Below are 20,260 nucleotides of genomic sequence, written 5' to 3' on the forward strand. Positions count from 1 at the left end.
TCCTGTCTTAATGACTATTTTAAAAGAATTAAATAGGGGCACCTAGGTGGCTCATTTGGTTGGGTGAACAAGTCTTGATTTTGGCTAGGTCACTATCTCAGGGTTGCGGGTTGGAGCCCTGTGGCGGCTTCACATTGAGCAAGGATTCTGCTTGAGATTCTCTCTCCCTCTTCCTCTGCTCCTCCCCCTGCTCACGTATGCTCTCTTTCTCTCTAAAATAAATAAATAAATCTTAAAAATAATTAAATATTAATCCTTACTGTGCTTGTGGCACCTACCTAACATATGAATATTTACAGAGTACTCTGTGTTTCTTTAGGGTGCAATTCTTGGGTTACTAGTATTGGCCTACTCTGTGTTTAAAGATCGGCACAGTCCATTGTCTTCCTTAAGGCCTTTACTATTCACTTAGCCACCCTTCCTGAGACTTGTGGTGTACAATCATCAATCCCTCTGAGTGGTAGTCAGAATAAAATAACTGCAGGATCTAGTAAAACAAGTATATATTACTATTCAAATACTCATCATTTCTTTTATGTCATTTAGAGCTATTCCTGCAAATCAGTTTTCTATAACTATCCTTGTTATTGGTTATGATGATTAATTAACTTAGATAAATTAAATTTATAAACATTATTATCACAGGATATTTGTTTCTTGTATTTAAATCCACTCTGTAGATCTTGAAAAGATTCAACAACATTGTATAGGAACAAAATAAGATGTGTGTTCTAGCTTGGAGAAAATACATTTTTTTAGTTTATCTCAATTTATACTTTCCAAAAAGCAAAGAGAGAATACATTTATTTGGAAAAAATACTACAGAGTGAAGTATTTTGTATGCATATTTTATTCTCAGCACTGGTCCAAGAAATATAACTTGTATTAAAGACAATTTTCTAAAAAGTGGTAGCAGCCTTTATTTATTTAATTGAAATCTGGTTTTCTGGGGAAAAAAATCTGCTTTCAAGTATGGTCTGCCTTCTCTCTTGTAGTTCCTTCACATAATCATCTGCCAATTTAAAAACTGCATAGCATAGAATTAATTATGTAAATTTTAACAGCTGATTATAGGGAGACAAAAAACAAGGTTATTTTCTAGTAAGATTATAAGATGGAGATTCCTAATTGCTGGACAGCTGTCATCATTAGGATTTATTCAAATAGCTAACTAGCCCAAACCAGAAAGCAGAAACAGCAGCTGCAAACTAATACACTCACACATGTACACATACACACACACACACACACACTCTCACACATATTTATAATAGATTATTTCAAATTATTCAAGAATCATACTTCTCAGACAGCTACACATTAGAATCAATAAATGGAACTTTTACAATAAATCAGTGTATGAAGTCCATCCCAACACAACAGAATCAGATTATCTGAAGGTGGGTTCCAGGAATCAATAGCAATTCAAAGCTTTCCAGACAATTCTAATGTAATGCACTATACATATTCTCATATACATATATATACTATATGTGTGTATATATATTATACATATATTACATGTGTGTATATACATTATACATACATTTTATGTATATAAAAATATTTTTTAAATATATATAATAAATCAGCAAAACACACATAACCTTTCAGTCCTGACGTTTAAGAAACTAGACTTGTCATCAATCGCTTTATTTCTTCGCACATATTCCTTCAGCTCTCTCTTCATTTTTATTTTAGTGTTCAATAAATAACCTATGCTTTACAATGATAATATACCTATGGTTTTTTTTTTTTTTTTTTTTTTTTTTTTTTACCTATGGTTCTTTTTGTGAATCCATGTGAAGAAACTTGTTTATTCCTAAACATTTTTGTTTTTTTCTTTAATTTTCTACAGCATAATAATTCAAACATTACTATATATTAAATTTCTTTGTTACTTATTTGATCAATAATATTATTACTAACTCACATGATAGGAAAGATATGAAAGTTGCTTCACAGTTACGTAAGGGCTTCTTTTTACCATTAAGCATTTTATTAGAATCAAATAACTATTGAAGGTATAACATTAGAAAAATATCTCACTTAAGAAGGAAATTGGCAAATAATGACAGACTATAAAGAAATAATTAGTCATAAATTCAATATCATTTATATCAGATTATTGTTGCATAGATGTCAATATTTTAGAATTTTGCTCTTGCAAGATTATTCTGCTTAACATTTTTTCCAGACATATTTTGATCTATGTTGTAGTGTCATAAAAGTAATTGATTGTCTTACCATTAAAATTATTCTAGCTCAGGGCACCTGGGTGATTCAGCGGTTGAGCATCTGCCTTCGGCTCAGGGCACGATCCTGGAGTCCTGGGATTGAGTCCCGCATTGGGCTTCCCACAGGGAGCCTGCTTCTCCTTTGCCTATGTCTCTGCCTCTCTCTCTGTGTCTCTCATGAATAAATAAATAAAATCTTAAAAAAAAAAAAAAACATTATTCTAACTCAAAAGGCCGTTTCCTCTCTGTGTGTGTTGTATGTGTTTGAGCAGTAAATCTTTTTAAGCTTATTGAATTTATCTCAGCAAATTTTTTTTTTTTTTTTTTTAGGAAAAAAAATCTTAACACAATGTTTGATATTTTAGGTTCCTGACATCAATTGACATAGTAACTTGTTAAAATTAAAAACATAATAGAAGGTAAAAGAGGAAAGCATTACAAAAACTGGAGCATGATACCAGTAATTGGGGAAAAAAAAACAATACTTTTTTAAAAATTTAAATTCAATTTGCCAATATATAGTATAATACCCAGTGCTCTTCTCATCATGTGCCCTCCTTAATGCCTGTCACCCAGTCACCCCATCCCCCACCCACCTCCCCTTCTGCAACCTTTTGTTTGTTTCCCAGAGATTGGAGTCTCTCATGGTTTGTCTTCCTAATGGGAAAAATCAATACTTAAGGGAGGCACTGGGCCTAGATGATGACATGCACTTGGAGGATAAGCACAAAAGATTATTTTCTAATTTCTAATTAATTGCTGGCAGGCATTGATAAAGAAATCATCCTATTATCATACAGCTACACCAAAATAAACATATTCATTGTGTATTAATTAGCAGCAAAATGATCTACAACTTAACAACCTAGATAAGTCACAACTTTCTCTTTTTTAAGTCCAGATGGTCAGGCTGCTCGGATCCAGGAAGTAATCCAAGAACTTCTGTTCTTTTTATCTAGTTTCTGACATCCCCTAGGCGTATTTCCCTAATTCATAGAAACTAAACCGCTCCCCACGTCCTATGCTGACAGTTGAGTGTCTGGGGCAGGAACATGAGAATTCTCTTTAAGAGCATAGTCACACGCTCATACCAAGCTGCAAAGGAGGCTGGGTCGTGTGGTCCCTGTCTCGTTGGTGGCACACCTTATGAAAACGTGGGGGGACTTTACTACAAAATGCAGAATTAGAGCATGAGAACTGCGGGGTAGTTACCATTCCATTTCACACATATAATTTAGTAAGAAACGGCTGTGTGGGCAGTGTCCCGGGACCCCGGAGAGGAAGCGGTGACACCACCAGCCTTCCTCGTGCTGCTGTCGGTGACCCTGGCCGCGGCCCTGCCCCGGGCGGGCTCCCCCCCCCCCCCAGGTACTTGGACCCCGCCGTGTCCCGGCCCCACACGCAGGTGGTGCGGTTCGACAGCGACTGGGCCACTGCGAGGAGCAGCAGGGGCCGGGGTATCGGGACCAGGGGACGCGGCGGGTCAAGAAGTCCGCACGCATAACCGAGTGCACCTGGACCCCCTGCGCGGCTGCTACGAGCAGAGCGAGGCCGGGTCCCAGGCCCTCCAGACCGTGTCCGGCTGTGACCTGGGGCCGACGGGCGCCTCCTCCGCGGGTACTGGCAGGACGCCTACGACGGTCCCCTGCACCGGGACCTGCGCTCCCGGCCGGCGGCGGACACGGCGGCGCAGTTCCCCGCGCAAGGGGGAGGCGGCAGGTGCTGCGGGGCCGAGAGCAACCACCCGGAGACGACGTGCGCCGCGCGGACCTGGAGGACCTGGAGACGCGCAGGGAGACGCTGCAGCGCGCTGAACCCCCCAACCCGCGTGCGACCCGCCACCCCTTCTCCGACCGTGAGGTCACCCTGCGCTGCAGGGCGCTGGGCTTCTACCCTGCGGAGATCACCCTGACCTGGCATGGGATGGGGGGTGGGGGGGACCAGACGCAGGACACAGAGCTTGTGGACACCAGGCCTGCAGGAGATGGCACCTTCCCGAAGTGGGCGGCTGCGGGGGTGCCCTGTGGACAGGAGCAGAGGTACAGGTGCCACGTGCAGCATGAGGGGCTGGTGGAGCCCGTCACCCGGAGATGGGAGCCTCCTCCTCCTCTGTCCACCAATCTCATCATCAGCATTGCTGCTCTGATTCTTGTGGTCGCTGGGGTGATTGGAGCTGTGACCTGGATGAAGCAGCGCTTGGGAGGAAAAGGACCAGGCTACTCCCGTGCTGCACGCGATGACAATGCCCAGGGCTCTGATATGTCTCTGACGGCTCCTAGAGTGTGAAAGCAGCTGCCCTGTGGGGACTGAGTCATGCAAGATGTGTGCACATCTCATGTGATGACATCAACAACCCTGGCTCGTCTCTTTGCAAAGTGTCAGGATGTGCCTGTGGCCCTAGGAACATAATGTGAGGAGGTAGGGAGATTGGCCCGCCCTGCCCACCATGATCTGTCCCTAATCTGATGTGCACTCTCTTCCTTGATGTGCTTTCCTGTCCAGCAGAGGCAGGGCTGGACCATCTCCATCCCTGTCTTTGTTTCATGTTTTCATGTTGAGTACTAATGACTTACTACCCAATTGAGAATAAGAATCCAGATAGGAGATTGTGTTTCCTAAGTCTTGGGATGTGGAGCTGATGAGGTAATAAAAGGAGATTTGTGAGGTTGAGAGAACAAATAAATGCAAGCCCCGAGAACCTTCGAAAGAAAGAAAGAGAAGGAAAGAAAGAAAGAAGAAGAAGAAAGAAAGAAAGAAAGAAAGAAAGAAAGAAAGAAAGAAAGAAAGAAAGAAAGAAAGAAAGAAACTGCTATGTGGCATGCATTGTTGATGCATGCATCATGTCAGACATTAATATATCTAAACTTTCACTCCTAAGCTTATCAGGCTATTTTCCTTGTTCCCAATCAATGAGAGCACCAGAAACTTTCCCTGTAGTATATAAGTTCTGAAACTTTCCTAACTTGAAATTAAAATTAAAATTAATCTGTCTTGCAACTTCATGATACTCTTTCCTTCCTTTCCATATTGAACAAGTAACTTATTTTAGAAATTCTTATTTTACTTACAGTTTTCAATACTCTCTTTACTTAAATGGATTCTATTCTGCATCTTCACCATAGTCAATTATCCTTTGGCTCTCATTTCTACCTTGCCATTTCTAGTTTTTTATCCCTTTGTCTTTTTCCCCTCAACTTCACATTCTAATTATAGGTTTAAAACTAGAAAGTAAAACCGTTGGATTATTAGTCACTCGACTTAAGTAGAAGCTTTATTAGAATAAATATATTGGAGTTTCTTTTTATCACCAAAAGATCTTAGATCATTAGTTCAAAGTGCATATTAATATACAAAAATAAGTTTTTATGTCACCAATGCAACTTTTGTCCTCAATATTCATTACATTAAAACTCATCAAGCTCTTTGTGTTAGATGATATGGCCACAGAAATATCTATAAGATTTTCTTATTGATAATGATCTTTTTACCATAATTATTCTTGCTTTTATATTTCCTCTGTCTTGTGTAACCAGATTCAAATTATATGTATTTTCATAGAAAACACATTTACTACTGATTACAGGTCTTTAACAGTGTATTTATTATTTAGCTTCCCACTTCTTGTAATATCTGGGGTAACTTCTAAAGTTCTCACTATAATTTTCATACGAAGAAAGCAAACATTAATTGAACAGCTACTAAATGTCAAGAGAATATATCTCAGAATTCATAATCAAGAGGAAAATGGTGCAAAACATAATATCAGTTCAAAGGTTAAAATCATGATATGAACAAGCTATAAGTGCACTGCAGAAGAGGGGAATATAATCTTAGATTGGATGTGATGAAAATTGTCTATGTGGTCTTCCTCTTCCCACTCCAATAAAAATAGAGCCTTTATATAATCTTAATTAAAATTTCAGACAAACCCCAAGTGAAAGATATTCTAAAAAAATACCTGAGCAGCACTCCTCAAAACTGCCAAGGTGATCCAAAACAAGGACAGTCTGAGCAGCTGTCAGGGCCAATACAGCACAAGATTGGCAGGGAAAAACATTCTAAGAAGAAACTATTCTTAAGCTGAGTTTTTAAGAATGAAAGTTACACAGCAGACAAATAGGAAGATGGGGGAAAGAGTATTTTAAGCCAAGGCAAAACAATTAACAAAGTTCTAGACATATGGAAAAACACAGCATGTTCATGGGATTCAAAATAGTTCCCCATGGCTAAAGAAAATGTGTCTGGCCATATATGATAAAATATAATGCTGGAATATTACATAGGGGCCAGATGATAAAGAGCCTCTGTGTCAGGCTATAAGATTTCAATTATTCCTGAACACCATGGAGAAATTTCACTTGGAAACACCAAAAAACCCACAAACAGAGATTTCATTTATTTCTATGAAGAATGTATTGGGTATGTGGAAGAGATTAAAAGCAAGAAAACCAAAAGGGAGGCTATGGATATAAATCAGGAAAAAGAAAACATAAGCAAATTTGGCAGTGTCAAAGGATAGGGAGAAGAATGAAGAGCAGGCAGTTATTTGAGAGACTAGGTAACATTATTTTTTGAGCAATCACTTTTGAAAGTAAACAAGAAAGAGTGATCTTGGCCATTTTTCAGACTTTACTGACTGGGGTGGGGAAGATGCTATTAATTGAACAATGGAATAGAGGAAGAACCAAAAATTTGGTACCACACATATACAATATCTGGTTCAAAGATTCTATTTTTTTAAACATTTTTTTAAATTTTTATTTATTTATGATAGTCACACAGAGAGAGAGAGAGAGGCAGAGACATAGGCAGAAGGAGAAGCAGGCTCCATGCACCGGGAGCCCAATGTGGGATTCGATCCCGGATCTCCAGGATCGCGCCCTGGGCCAAAGGCAGGCGCCAAACCGCTGCGCCACCCAGGGATCCCAAGATTTTATTTTTTATTTATTCATAAGAGACACACAGAGAGAGACAGATGGAGAAGTAGGCTCCTCGCAGGGAGCCCAATATGGGATTTGATCCCTGGACCAGGATCACGCCCTGAGCTGAAGGCAGATACTCAACCGCTGAGCCACCCAAGCATCCCCAATATCTGGTTCAAACACGTATTAGCTTCTGGGACCTTAGATGGTTAATTTGTGTTCCCATGCTATACTTTTCTCATTTGCAAAATGGAAATGCTATCACTACTCAGTACTCGTGAAATTTTAATATAAATGTAACGTCCACTCAGTGCTTTCCCTATCATAAGCAAACAATAAGTTGTAGCAAATAGAGTTTTCACTTTATCATTATTCAGATTTGTTAAGTTAGACATATAGGTTGAGTTAAAGCTAAGGAGAATAGATGGACTATGAAATTTACCACTTTGAGTCATTAAAACATAAATCATTGAATTCATGGATATAAATGTAACCCCAGGAAATAATCTATCTCTTCAGAGTATTTCCTAGAGTTCTCAGTAAACTTTAAGTCCCTCTACTGATCCCATCATATTTCAATTCAGGTTTTATTGACCTCTTTTCAGTATGTAGATATGAAGAAGTGTATATAGATAGATAGTTATGGCGAAGTAAAGGGAATTACTTGAATTCTTAGAAGCAGTTGCTATTGTTAACTAGTTCCTCCTTATATAACACTTCTCTCTTCTGGAACAACATATCATCCTCATATTCCACTATCCCCTCTTACCTCTGCTTCTCTTTTGTTGTTGTTATTCTTTTGGAAGGATCAATCCAGGCATTAAATTGCAGAATTTACTAAAGCTTACTCCTAACTCTATATAACTTATTGTATAGGAGTTCAGATATACCCATATGAATAGATCAGTCATACATGAAATATAACTACACAGAATGAGATATCACAAGGTATCACTTAGTACCAGTCAGAATGACTAGGATCAAAAAACACAAGAAATAGCAAATGTCCTTGAGGATGTGGATAAAAAGGAACACTTGTGTACTGTTGGTGGGAATGTAAATTAGAATGTGCACTATGGAAAACAGTATTGAGGTTCCTCAAGAAATTGAAACTAGCAATACCATGTGATCCACTAATTCCACTAGTGGGTATTTATCCAAAGAAAACAAAAACACTAATTTGACAAAACCATATCTGCACCCCTATGTTTATTGTAGCATTATTTATAACAGCCAAGACATGGAGCAACCCAAGTATTCATCAATAGATGAATGGATAAAGATATTTCATACACATACAGTCACACAAACACACCACACAAACAAAGGAATATTACTCAGCCATAAAAAGAATGAGATATTGCAGTTTGCTACAATATGGATGACCAAGAGAATACTAATACTAAATAAAATAAATCAGACAAAGAAAGGCAAATACCATATGATTTCACTTACATTTGGAATCTAAAATGCAAAACGGAGTCTTAAATATGGAGAACAAACTAGTGGGTGTGAGAAGGGAGGGGAGAGGACAGACAAAATAAGTAAAGTGGATTAAGAGATACAAATTTCCAGTTATAAATAAGTCACAGAGCTGAAAAGTACAGCATAGATAATGTAATTAATAATATTGTAATAAGATTGTATAGTGACAGATGGTGACTATGTTTATTGTGGTGAGTACTCAGTAATGTATAGAAAAACTATGGCAAGATAATTCAATTCATATTTTTGGCTCAAAGAAGAAAACCAAAGTTATATTTCCTTTAATATCCATTTCATATATACTTACAAAATCTGGTGAAAATCCTACTTCCTATTTCTGAAATCCATATCCACTTCTTTCTATATTTATTGAGTTCTCCTTAGTTTAAAAAAATACCTGAAATATTTAAATAACTTGTAAAGAGCAAATTCCCAGTTACCCTACACTTAGGTTCCCCTATTATGAATGTATTTGATTAGCATGATATATTTGTCACAATCAATGAACTAGTATTGACATATTATAATTAATGTCTATATTTTATTCAGATTTCCCCTTTTTTTTCAGATGTCTTTTTCCTGTTTCAAGATGCCATACTATATTTATTTTCTTTAGGTCACTCTTGACTCTGACAGTTGCTCGGATATTTCTCATTTTAATGACTTTGACAGTTTTGAGGAGCTCTGATCAGATATTTTGTGGAATATCTTTCCACTACAATGTGTCTGATTACTGTCTATACAATTATGATTATAGCATGTGTGTGTGTGTGTGTGTGTATGTGTATGTGTGCACATTTTAGGAGGAAGAAGGATCTCAGAGGTAAAGTGCCATTTTTATCATATCACATCAAGAGATATATATTGTGAACACAACTTTTCAATGTCTATGTTGGCCTTGACCACCTGGATGAGTTATGTTTGTCAGATTTCTTCACTATAAAGTTACTCTTCTTTTTTTCTTCCTTTCCATACTATATTCATTGTAAGGAAGTCTCTAAATGTAGCCAACACATTACAAGTGGGGAGTAGTTGTCCACTCCTTGAGGCCAAAATATTTATATAAATTATTAGGAATTTTTGTGGATAGGAAATGTGTCTTTTATTTTTCTAATTATTTGTTTATTTCAGTATTTAAATTAGTATGGAGCTATGAATATTTCTTTTATGCTTTGGCTTCTAATCTAGAACCATTTTGTTATTTGTGTTACTTAAATTGCCCCACTGTGGGCCAATTTAGCTCTTGTATTGGCTTCAGTGTCATTATTACATTTTATTTAAGGACTTTGTTCCTGTCATTAAAAGATACTCCAGGCTCTTTTATATTTCCAGCCCCAGTCCTAGAACTAGCTATCTATCCAAATTATCCTGATTCCTTTAATTGTAGAATGGCATTAGAAATCAGGATCTGAGTGCTAGGGATATTTTTTCTTTACTGAAAGGTCATTACTTCTGGGCCATCTCCACGGACACAACAAAGGAATATATGTATATATATGTATTAACCCATGTGTATGTACATATCTATAAAATATTTCTGTATGTACCATCTTTATTAAGCTTAACAGGAGTTCTAACAGATGTCTCCAACTCTAATCGATTACTGCATTGATAATTCTAGCTTCCTCTCCTTGCTTCTCTATAGATTATCACTCTGACAGTGAGAAAACCTGACTTCCATCATCCATGACCTATTTACTTAATCGTTCAAGATGTATGTATAGTAGCATCAAAATCTTTAGCCTCTGTCTCTGTGGGAAAAACTTTATCAACTGGAGTACATTGTTTGTGTATAGTTGATTTTGCCTTTAGTTTTGCAGACTCTACTCACTTCTAGAGTTGCTTGGGAAAGCATATTTTTCCCCACCGCTTCACTTCTCCAGTAAGGAGTTTTATACATTTGTAATACAGTTAGATTGCTTTTCCATAGTTTTCATTCCATCTTGGGATTTCTTGACCTATTAAGTGGCTTTAAAAAAAAAACCTGCATATGTTAAGGTTCACTTTGGCCTATAAAGTTACAGGAGTTTGAAGACTGCATACATTATGTATCTACCATACACAGTATTTATACCAGCCTAAAATATCTACTGTTCTTCACCTATTCCATCTCTGAATCTCTGCAACCATGAATCTAACATCTCTATACTTTTGCTTTTTCCAGAATGTTAGCATATGTTGCCTTTCACTGGCTTCTTTCACTTATCAATATACATATAAATTCATCCATATCTTCACATATCTTGATAACTCATTTTTTTAAAAATCAAAAATAGTATTCCATTATATAAGTTCACTTCAGTTTGTCTATCCATTCACCTACTAAGCAGACTTATTTGTTTCCTCAATTTGTTTTTCGCATAGTCCAAGCATTTTTTTCATTTCATGTGAAACTTCATGCAGTCATTACTACCCATATAAGCCCTATGATGACTGGAAATAGCTGTCTATTGTTCTTAGGTTCTAGATTAAGTAACACAGTAAACTCTCAACTCCAGTGTCTATATTTCTCTGGTATTACAATATTTTGCTTCCTGCAAATAGTTATAATATGAACTGTGTTATCTTAAGCATTCTTTCTTAAACTAATGCAAATTTAACTGCAAATTTGAAGTACCATTTCTGCTTAAATCTATTAGAATGAAGCAAAAGCAAACCAAAGCAACACACTGAGCCCAAATATGTCATACATAGAATTTTCTTCTTGGCTATTTTATAATATAATGTTGTTCCTCCTTATAACAATAACATAACTGACTTGCTTCTATTGTAATTTTAATGTTTCAGATATTTTTCATCCCCCTAAAAGTACATTTTGATGAAAGGAAGATAAGAATCAGGGAGGAGTTAAAGATAACACTGTAAAATTTAACATAGTGTCATGTCAAATCTTAAAACAGAAATGAAATGATAGAATGACAGCATGAAATTTATTTTTTAAGGCACCACCTCTTTGTGCATCTTTAGAAGATGAAAATAATAGCGTTAGCTGAATAATTCTGTAGTTATATTTTCCCCAAAGTAAAATATATACACTTTCAGTCTGCTTATTATATTCCATGATGTACAATTCCATCATTTTAAGTAATGAAATTTTAGTTAAATTTAGGTAATGCTTTGATCTTTATGCAAAGGGAAATTTAAGTAACAAATCTTTTCCCTTGTTTCTTTTGAATATCTACATTTGGAGAAACCACAAAGAATAATTGGGAAGTTATTTTATTATAGTGTTCAATACTCTAATACTTCTAAGTAAGTGTCTTTAATGTATTATTTTGTAATATTTTTCAAGTATTGAGAAAAATAAATCTATTTCCTCATAGAGAATTCATTGTACATATTCATGTCAAGTCATAATGTCTTATAAAACTTCTATCATATAAAATACCTGTATTTTTCCAAAATAATAGGTTTTATTCTAGGACTCAATGGCTAGTATAAATAAATACCTACATCAGATGACAAATACCTGAGGATTTCATGAACAATCAAAGATAAAATTATGCTAAACTGCCTCTAGGTCATTGTTAAAAATTAACATTTTCTCAAAGTGTATTCAAGTCCTGCTATGAGTGCTCTATAGAATGAGAATCATGAATGAATACAAACATACATAAACTAGTCACTAAAAATCGATTGCCTATCTTAGTAGAATTAATAATAACAGAAAAAATGCTTGACTATAAAACCCAGAAGAACAGTGTAGGGTGAAGAAACATTTCTATACGGGATATATCAGTGAGTATAATTTATCTTTTTTTTCAAAATATCTTGTTAAATTTCTCATAAGTGGAAATTTCTTTTTTTTTAAAGATTTATTTATTTATTTATTTATTCATTCATGATATACATAGAGAGAGAGGGAGAGGCAGAGACACAGGAGGAGGGAGAAGCAGGCTCCACGCAGGGAGCCTGACGTGGGACTCGATTCCGGGTCCCCAGGATCATGCCCTGGGCCAACGGCAGGCGCTAAACCGCTGAGCCACCCAGGGATCCCCATAAGTGGAAATTCTAAGGAAATTGCCTTATAGACAAATCACTTAAGAGCATACTACAACAGAAGGTTAGATAAATAGACATTTCATGGAAGAATATAACTATTGTATCATGATTTTGTTAAGAGAATAATATGTATATGTATGAAAATAGGGCAGCCCGGGTGGCACAGTGGTTTAGCGCCGCCTTCAGCCCAGGGTGTGATCCTGGAGACCTGGGATCGAGTCCCAAGTTGGGCTCCCTGCATGGAGCCTGCTTCTCCCTCTGCCTCTCTCTCTCTCTCTCTCTCATGAAAAAATACAATTTTAAAAAAAGAAAATAATATATGTATCATTATATATAATATATATAGCTAAATTTCTGGTTTATAGAGACAGAAATTTTAGACAAAAAAATAAAAATTTAAGGAGCAATTTCAGTATCTGAAAAACTCATTTCAGAGGGTCTAATATAGCAGGTGATATTTGGGGAAAATATATGTAGGACTGAAATACTGTGTAGCACTTGGCTTTACGTCGCATTTTTTATCATTTGTGTGGCCATTTACTATAGCATCCTTGTGAGATAGCATATGCTAGATAAAGAGGTTAGAAAAGTCATATATCACTTTTATTTGGTAAATGGACCTGAACAACAAGCAGAAAATAAGACATGTAGTCTAATATGTAGTCTAATAGTAAGATTTTTTTTTCAAAATGCTACTTAAGATTCAGACAATATAGTCGAGAGGTTAGACATTAAACCAAAACCGATAAATCAGCAAATAGGAGCTGATCTGGGCCACTATATAATCTTAAATAAAGCTAGAAAATTATAGCTTTCTGACTCTTGGCTACTTTGATTACTTTTCTGTGGAAAGCTAAAGCAGAATCTCTTAAGTGAGAATGACTGGGAGTAGCTGGTTACGTAAGGCAAATGTGGAGTGATGAGTAGACAGGTTATTTTAAAAGGAATGTTTCCTTACTATTGTATTTGGGCCCTCCCCTATAGAATTACTTATGGAATTGTACCTCAGACATATAGAGTAAAAAACTCTATAGCAGAAAACAAATGGAAATTTTGAAAAATCATTTTATTTTTAAAATTGATCCAGGTTTTAAAAGTTTTTGTGGGATTCTTGTATTTTATTGTTTTACACACATTTCTATTGAAAGTAAGGCATGGATTTAGGACTGGGGGATTAACACCATCATAAGGTGCTCACTTTGGCAGCACATATACTAAAATAACACCATCATAAGAATCCTCTGGAATCATATATATTTGGAGTGTTGGCTATGAGAATCATGACAATTTCATCTAAGTACACCTCTTCCATGTCCTCAGATTGTCAAAAAATGAGCTTTTATGTAGGATGGTCTTTTGAGAACAAAGCAAGGAGAATGCTGGTAAGAAATACTGACCATCAAACTATGGCTCTTTGCACATATTGAATATATACATTTTTTCAGTTATTTTCATTCCAAGGGTCATAATTAGGAAATATATTTTGTGGTACTAATATGTAAAATTTTCACTAGAATATTCTTAAGGGCCTTTCTTTCTTTTTTTCTTCTATTTTACAGTGGATAAACTTACAAATAACATTTTTTATGCTTTCTTATAGAGTCTATGCATTATTTAATGAAGTAAAATACATTTGATCAAGTCGTCATAAAATATGTACTCTAATTACAGCTTATCTTCATCTTCTTTCATCTTATAAATGTTATACATTTTCTACCTACTGTTAACTAAAAATAGAATTACATGCTAACTACTGGCCAATTAGTTTTAGTAGTATGATATATTCTAAATTTCATTGAATGCATAGGGAAAATTTGATAGTGACATAAAGGAAATTTAGTAGAGTTATTTCTTTTTATTTTTTTTTTTAGTAGAGTTATTTCTAATTTTTCACAAGTGATTAGCACTTATTTTCCCCTGAAGCAAAATAACATATTTGTATATATCTAACTAACAATGCCACATTATTTTATACTTTATAGGTGACATAATTTTAGTGAAGTATTACTCATTAAACGAGAAGGACTACTAATTATCTCCTTTTTATAACTTAATACAAATGAATCTATTGTTTATATTATATCGTCTTCATTTTGATGCTAATCTTCCCTAAAAGGTTTAATCATTTCTTTCTAAATGTTTTCCATAATATACCACTAATAGTATATTTACCTAAACTAAAGAAAATGAAGTGATACTATTTCTGAGAAATAGTATGTTTAATTTTGCTGATTGAAATAAGCTTTGCTAATCAATTTGTATAGCAAACACTTTTCACAAATTGAATGAACTAAAACTGAAATTCCATGCTATTAACTAACATATTAGTCCATGAAATTTTATCAAAAATACTATATTGATGAAAGTGTATGGAAATTAACAGGGTGTCCCATTTTTTTAACTGTTTCTTCAGGTATCAGTCAAAAGTGGTACCTTTATGTCCAGGAAAAAAAACAAATAGCAGGCATACTCAATAGTTATTTGGCAAGCCTTGGTGAATAAAGCAGTTTTGTTTTTCAGAAACTAAAACTTAATGACTGGGCAGCCCGGGGGGCTCAATGGTTTAGTGCCGCCTTCAGCCCAGGGCGTGATCCTGAAGCCTAGGGATCGAGTCCCGCGTCAGGCTCACTGCATGGAGTCTGCTTCTCCCTCTGCCTGTGTCTCTGTCTCTCTCTCTTTCTGTGTCTCTCATGAATAAATAAATAAAATCTTTAAAAGATAAAAAAATTTTAAAAAAATAAAATAAAACTAAATGACTCTAATTGACTTGATAAAATATGTTTTGCGTCTTGGTTGTTTTAAGTTCTCTAAAAAATTTTTTCAATCAGAATCTGATCAAATTGTCAAATTTGACTGTCAATTATTTTTCCAAAATGATTCTTAGCAATAATTTTCATGTGATTTTGAGGCCTTAAAGCAAAAATAATTCAAGTAAATATGTGACACTGATGTAACAAAATACTCTGTGAATGAACTTTGCTCTGAAAAAAAAAATAGACATTAAAGGATCACAGAGGCAAATGTGACAATATTCTAACAACAGGAGTCAGTTAGTATCAGTCAGGACACCAAGCATTCTCTAAGCCTCAGGTGCCAAATGACTATGAAACATGAATATTTAGTGATTAAACCTAGATTGTTATCCAAAAAGGCAATGCTATGGAGCATTAAAATTGTATAACTTGTTTTCTATACTGATCATGCTATGGTGAAGGGATGTCTTGTCTCTATTCTAAGACAATTCACACATTTTGAATAATTGATTTACAAATAATAAATTTATAAATAAATAATTTAGAAACAATTTTATTTAAAAATTTTAAACCTTTAAAAATAATTCCAAGTTTGCAAAGATAATAGAGAGTTACCATAGTCCCCTCATAATTTCCCTTTTTTCTGTTCTGGTTTATCATAATTTTTATATTCCTGTTTCTTTTTTGTCCTCTTTTTTTAAATGATCTTGACAGTTTTGAGCAGTACTGGTCAGATGAATGAGTCTAAATTTGAGTTTTTCTGATGCATATCTCATGATTAGCCTGAAGTTACATGTTTGGAAAAAAAACACCACAAAGATGAAGCTCCCTCTCATCACATCATATCAGGGATACATGATACTCTCATGACTTATCATTGGTGACATTTAACTTGATAATTGATTAAGGTAGATTTTGTCAGATTTCTCTCTGTAAAGTGACTCTTTTCCTACTGTCTTTCTTCAAAACCAGTCCCTACCCCAGTTCAGGGATGGTGCCAATGAAGAGATTCTTCCTGATGGGAGATGGGGAGTAGATTATCAATACACATTGTTTGGAATGCTTTGTAAAGAAAGTTTTGCTCCTTCTACTCCATTTATTTACCGAAATTTGAATACATTTTAATATTCCTTTTTTAAAGATTTTATTTATTTGAGAGATACGGTGGGGGGGGGGTGGGCAGAAACCCTAAATTACCCTTAGGACATTGTCCTTACTCATTTACTACAACATTGACTGCTTCTCTCTCTCTTTTTTCTTTCTTTTTCACGTCCTAAAGGATCAGAACCTTGTCTCCTTGATGGACCTTAGTCTTTTGACTTGACCCTTACCTTACTTGGCACAAAAAGGAATTCTATGCCTTGAGTCTTCTAGATTTAGTTCTTGCTGTGTTACTTGGAATCTAGAAGAATTTAGCAAACCTCTGTCTATCCATATCCTGAATTTCAAGTTTTCCAGATTTTAAAGATTGAAAGCCTACTCTTTCTTTTCCTGGGCTAATCTATTCTCTGAGCATATAAGATTGTCTTAAAATTAGAGTTTATCAGTTTAATATTTTAGCATATCATCTTCCTACCTGTTGTGTCAATGAATACCTAGATGTATCAATATTTGGAAAACTTGAGTATAATATACTGTATCATCTTATGTTTACAATTATGTTTCATAATAATCTAGAACCAAGACAAAAATTAGAATTTTTGGATCCTCAGAGCTCCTTATCGAAATGCAGTGCCATGGGGAAAGCTGTGCCCTCTCCCAATCATCCATTGATCCCTTTCTCTTTCCATTCATAATAAGATCACTCAACACAGAGCCTTGTCCATTACTTCAGCCTGCATATATGAGCTCAGTTTAAGTCTATATCTTGCAAATAAAACTCAGGCTCTAAAGACATTTTGCTTGTAGGGATGAGACACATTTGAAGAAGGCCAGACTGGAGTGTGCTAAAACATAACAATCCTGCAAATTTAGAGAGATAGTTAATGGAAATTGCTAAGCTGGTTAAAGTAACATGTATAATACTACACAGTACGATGATTATGTTATTTTTATTCTTATATTTACATTTTGTTTTCCAAAATTGAAGATATGACATTGATCAAGTTAACAAGAATATGAATGTGGATGATTATCCAGTAGTACTTGCACATTTTCAATATCTCCTCACGTCTCCAGATTTCTGTTCTATCTCTGATAATTAGAATGAATCTGTGGGATCGCTAGCTGGATAGAATTAGTTGCATAGTTTATGAAGACCATTAAGTAGGGTAAATATTATTGACTTAAATGCACAATTTCAGCTTTATTTATATCTAATTTTAAATAACAGGGGAAACTAAAAATAGAAAAATGTGAAGTATTTTATGTAAGAAAGTCATATCCATATCAGTAAAGATATTTATATGTTGTTTGAGTTCTCTTATAAGTCAGAACAACATACAAAGCCAATTTTGCCTTCTTTCCTATATGATAGATTATGTAATATGTTGTTAAGAAGGAAAATCATATACATTACTGTATATATTCTTCATATATAATTTTATTTTATCAGTGACATTTGTGTATTCTTACAACTAGGCATATAGACAGTGCACTGGAGAAATTAGTTTCAGATTTATAGACAAAATTTCTTTCACTGGTGGGTCATTATATTTTCAGGAACGGTGGCTCTTAATGAGAACACATATGTTTATGCTAAGTAACCTGTAACACCAACTGAGGTGGCACAGTCACCTAACTATTAGGAAGATTGATTTTGCCTCAGTGTATCACTTTGCAAAAGAAGTACCCTTCAGGTAAGTTGAAAAGTCATCAAGCATGTAGTCTAAATGAACAGTGACAATTCCAAGGGAGGCAGGAGAATTGTAACTTGCCACTGAAAAGCATTTTAACCCCCTTCAGAAGACAAGCAGTCATCTATAAAAAAAATTTGCTAACACTTTTTGACTATTGTTTTCCATTGTCTTGATCTTTTTACGTGTTTAATAACATTTGGGTTTCTTTGTTTTTGTTTTTGTTTAATAACATTTGTTAAGAAAAACACTTTTGTTTCTTTTTAGCATGAGATTTTTTGCCAAACAAGACTACATTATATTGAATATTCACTGGAAGAGTACTGAAGGATTATTTTCAGAATAATGAGAGCATATTTAAGAAATTCTTCAAGTGAAGTTGGTTTCAAAACTAACATTGTAAGTTATGTAATTACAATAACTTGGTCTTTCTATTGTCTCTTTTCTGCAAGTTTATTGGTTTGTAGACTTAATTTACTGAAGTCCTTTGCAATCCTCAAGCAAACTCTGTATTTTTTACAGGAATATGTCTGTTTGTGACCACTCCCTCTTTTGTTTCCAGTATTTGTTTAATCTTCACATTCAGGGCCTTTGCAAATAAATCAGAAATAATACTTATCTTCTCATGCTCCCCAAAATATTTTTTTCCTGAATGATTTTGGCAGTAATTTTATAGTTAGCCATTTAGCATAGTCCAATAAAACTTTGCATAAAAGATAAATTTCACATATAGAGAATAGCACAAGAGTAGCACCCTGAAAATTTTGGAGCAAATCACTCAGGAATCAATTCTTCTTCCTCTAGATATTGGAAATATTTCTTTCTTCAATGTGTTCTAGTAAATTTTCTTTCTAAATATGATTCTGGGAATCCAAAGGTAAATGGAGGAGCAAAAGCAAGAAGAGAGATGGAGAGAGAAGAGAAAAGAGAAAAAAAGAAAGAAACTGTATTTCTTCTTCTAGTCTTCACCTCAGAAGTCACATACAGTCACTCCCACTGCATTCTGTCTTGACAGAAGTACAAAGGCTGGCCAAGAATGAAAGGGAGAATTAAAATGCAAAATTGCATCATTGGGAACTAGCAGAATAATTATGGGACATCTATAATCTGAAATTCTATGCAGCTATTAAAAATGATAATGGGCTCTAAGAAATATTACTGGTTAGTGAAACACAAAGGAAGAGAAGAGTCTATATAATATACTACTAAGAGGGAAAGAAGAGTATTCTCATGCCTTTGTGTTCACCAGGAAAAATTTTGGAAGAAATTTTGGAAGAAAGGTGTAACAGTGGATGACCTGGGAAATGTGATATTGCTGAAATGTGATATTTCAGCAATATCTTATGATATGTGAAATGTGAATGTGATATTGCTGAAAGAACAGGGCAGATAGAGAATGGAAAAAGTGATATTTTTAGTGATATTGTTTATATGTTTTGAATTTTATTTTTTAAATGCATTACCTAAAAAATGAAATACATAAATCCATTACCTATTCATCACTATCTCATATAATATAGTATACGAAGCTGCCAGGTAAATAATTATGTTAATCAGTTATTTGTGCGTAGGAATACTCTAGTACTAAGTGAACAACTGGCAGACAGTGATAACAGAGAAACATATAAACCATCCTTCATAAAACACTGGAACATATTATTGTATACAGTGACAAATATTGTAATAGTGAAAAATATTGTATGCTAACACTTGACAAGGTAGGTCTTTTCACGTATTTCTTTTTCCATGCTTTTTTTTAAGATTTTATTTATTTATTCATGAGAATACACAGAGAGGAGAGAGAGAGGCTGAGACACAGGCAGAGGGAGAAGCAGGCTCCATGCCGGGAGCCTGATGTGGGACTCGATCCCGGGTCTCCAGGATCATGCCCTGGACTGAAGGCGGCACTAAACCGCTGAGCCACCGGGGCTGTCTTTTTTCCGTGATTTTGAAGTACAAGTTGTTCTTCTTCTTTAAAATATAAGGGGTGAATTATTTTTTGAGGAGGAAAATTCAAAGTATGAATAATCATCTATGAGTATTTTCTTCTCAGAAATGGAATACTA

General features: G+C 35.0%; 1 pseudogene; it reads left to right on the plus strand.

The window, feature by feature from the left end:
* Positions 1–4,523, plus strand: part of LOC119876421 — a 31,411-nt pseudogene extending 26,888 nt beyond the window's left edge.
* Positions 4,524–20,260: the final 15,737 nt, after the last annotated feature.

Source organism: Canis lupus, chromosome 7 (assembly GCF_011100685.1).
Source record: "Canis lupus familiaris isolate Mischka breed German Shepherd chromosome 7, alternate assembly UU_Cfam_GSD_1.0, whole genome shotgun sequence".
Taxonomy (NCBI): domain Eukaryota; kingdom Metazoa; phylum Chordata; class Mammalia; order Carnivora; family Canidae; genus Canis; species Canis lupus.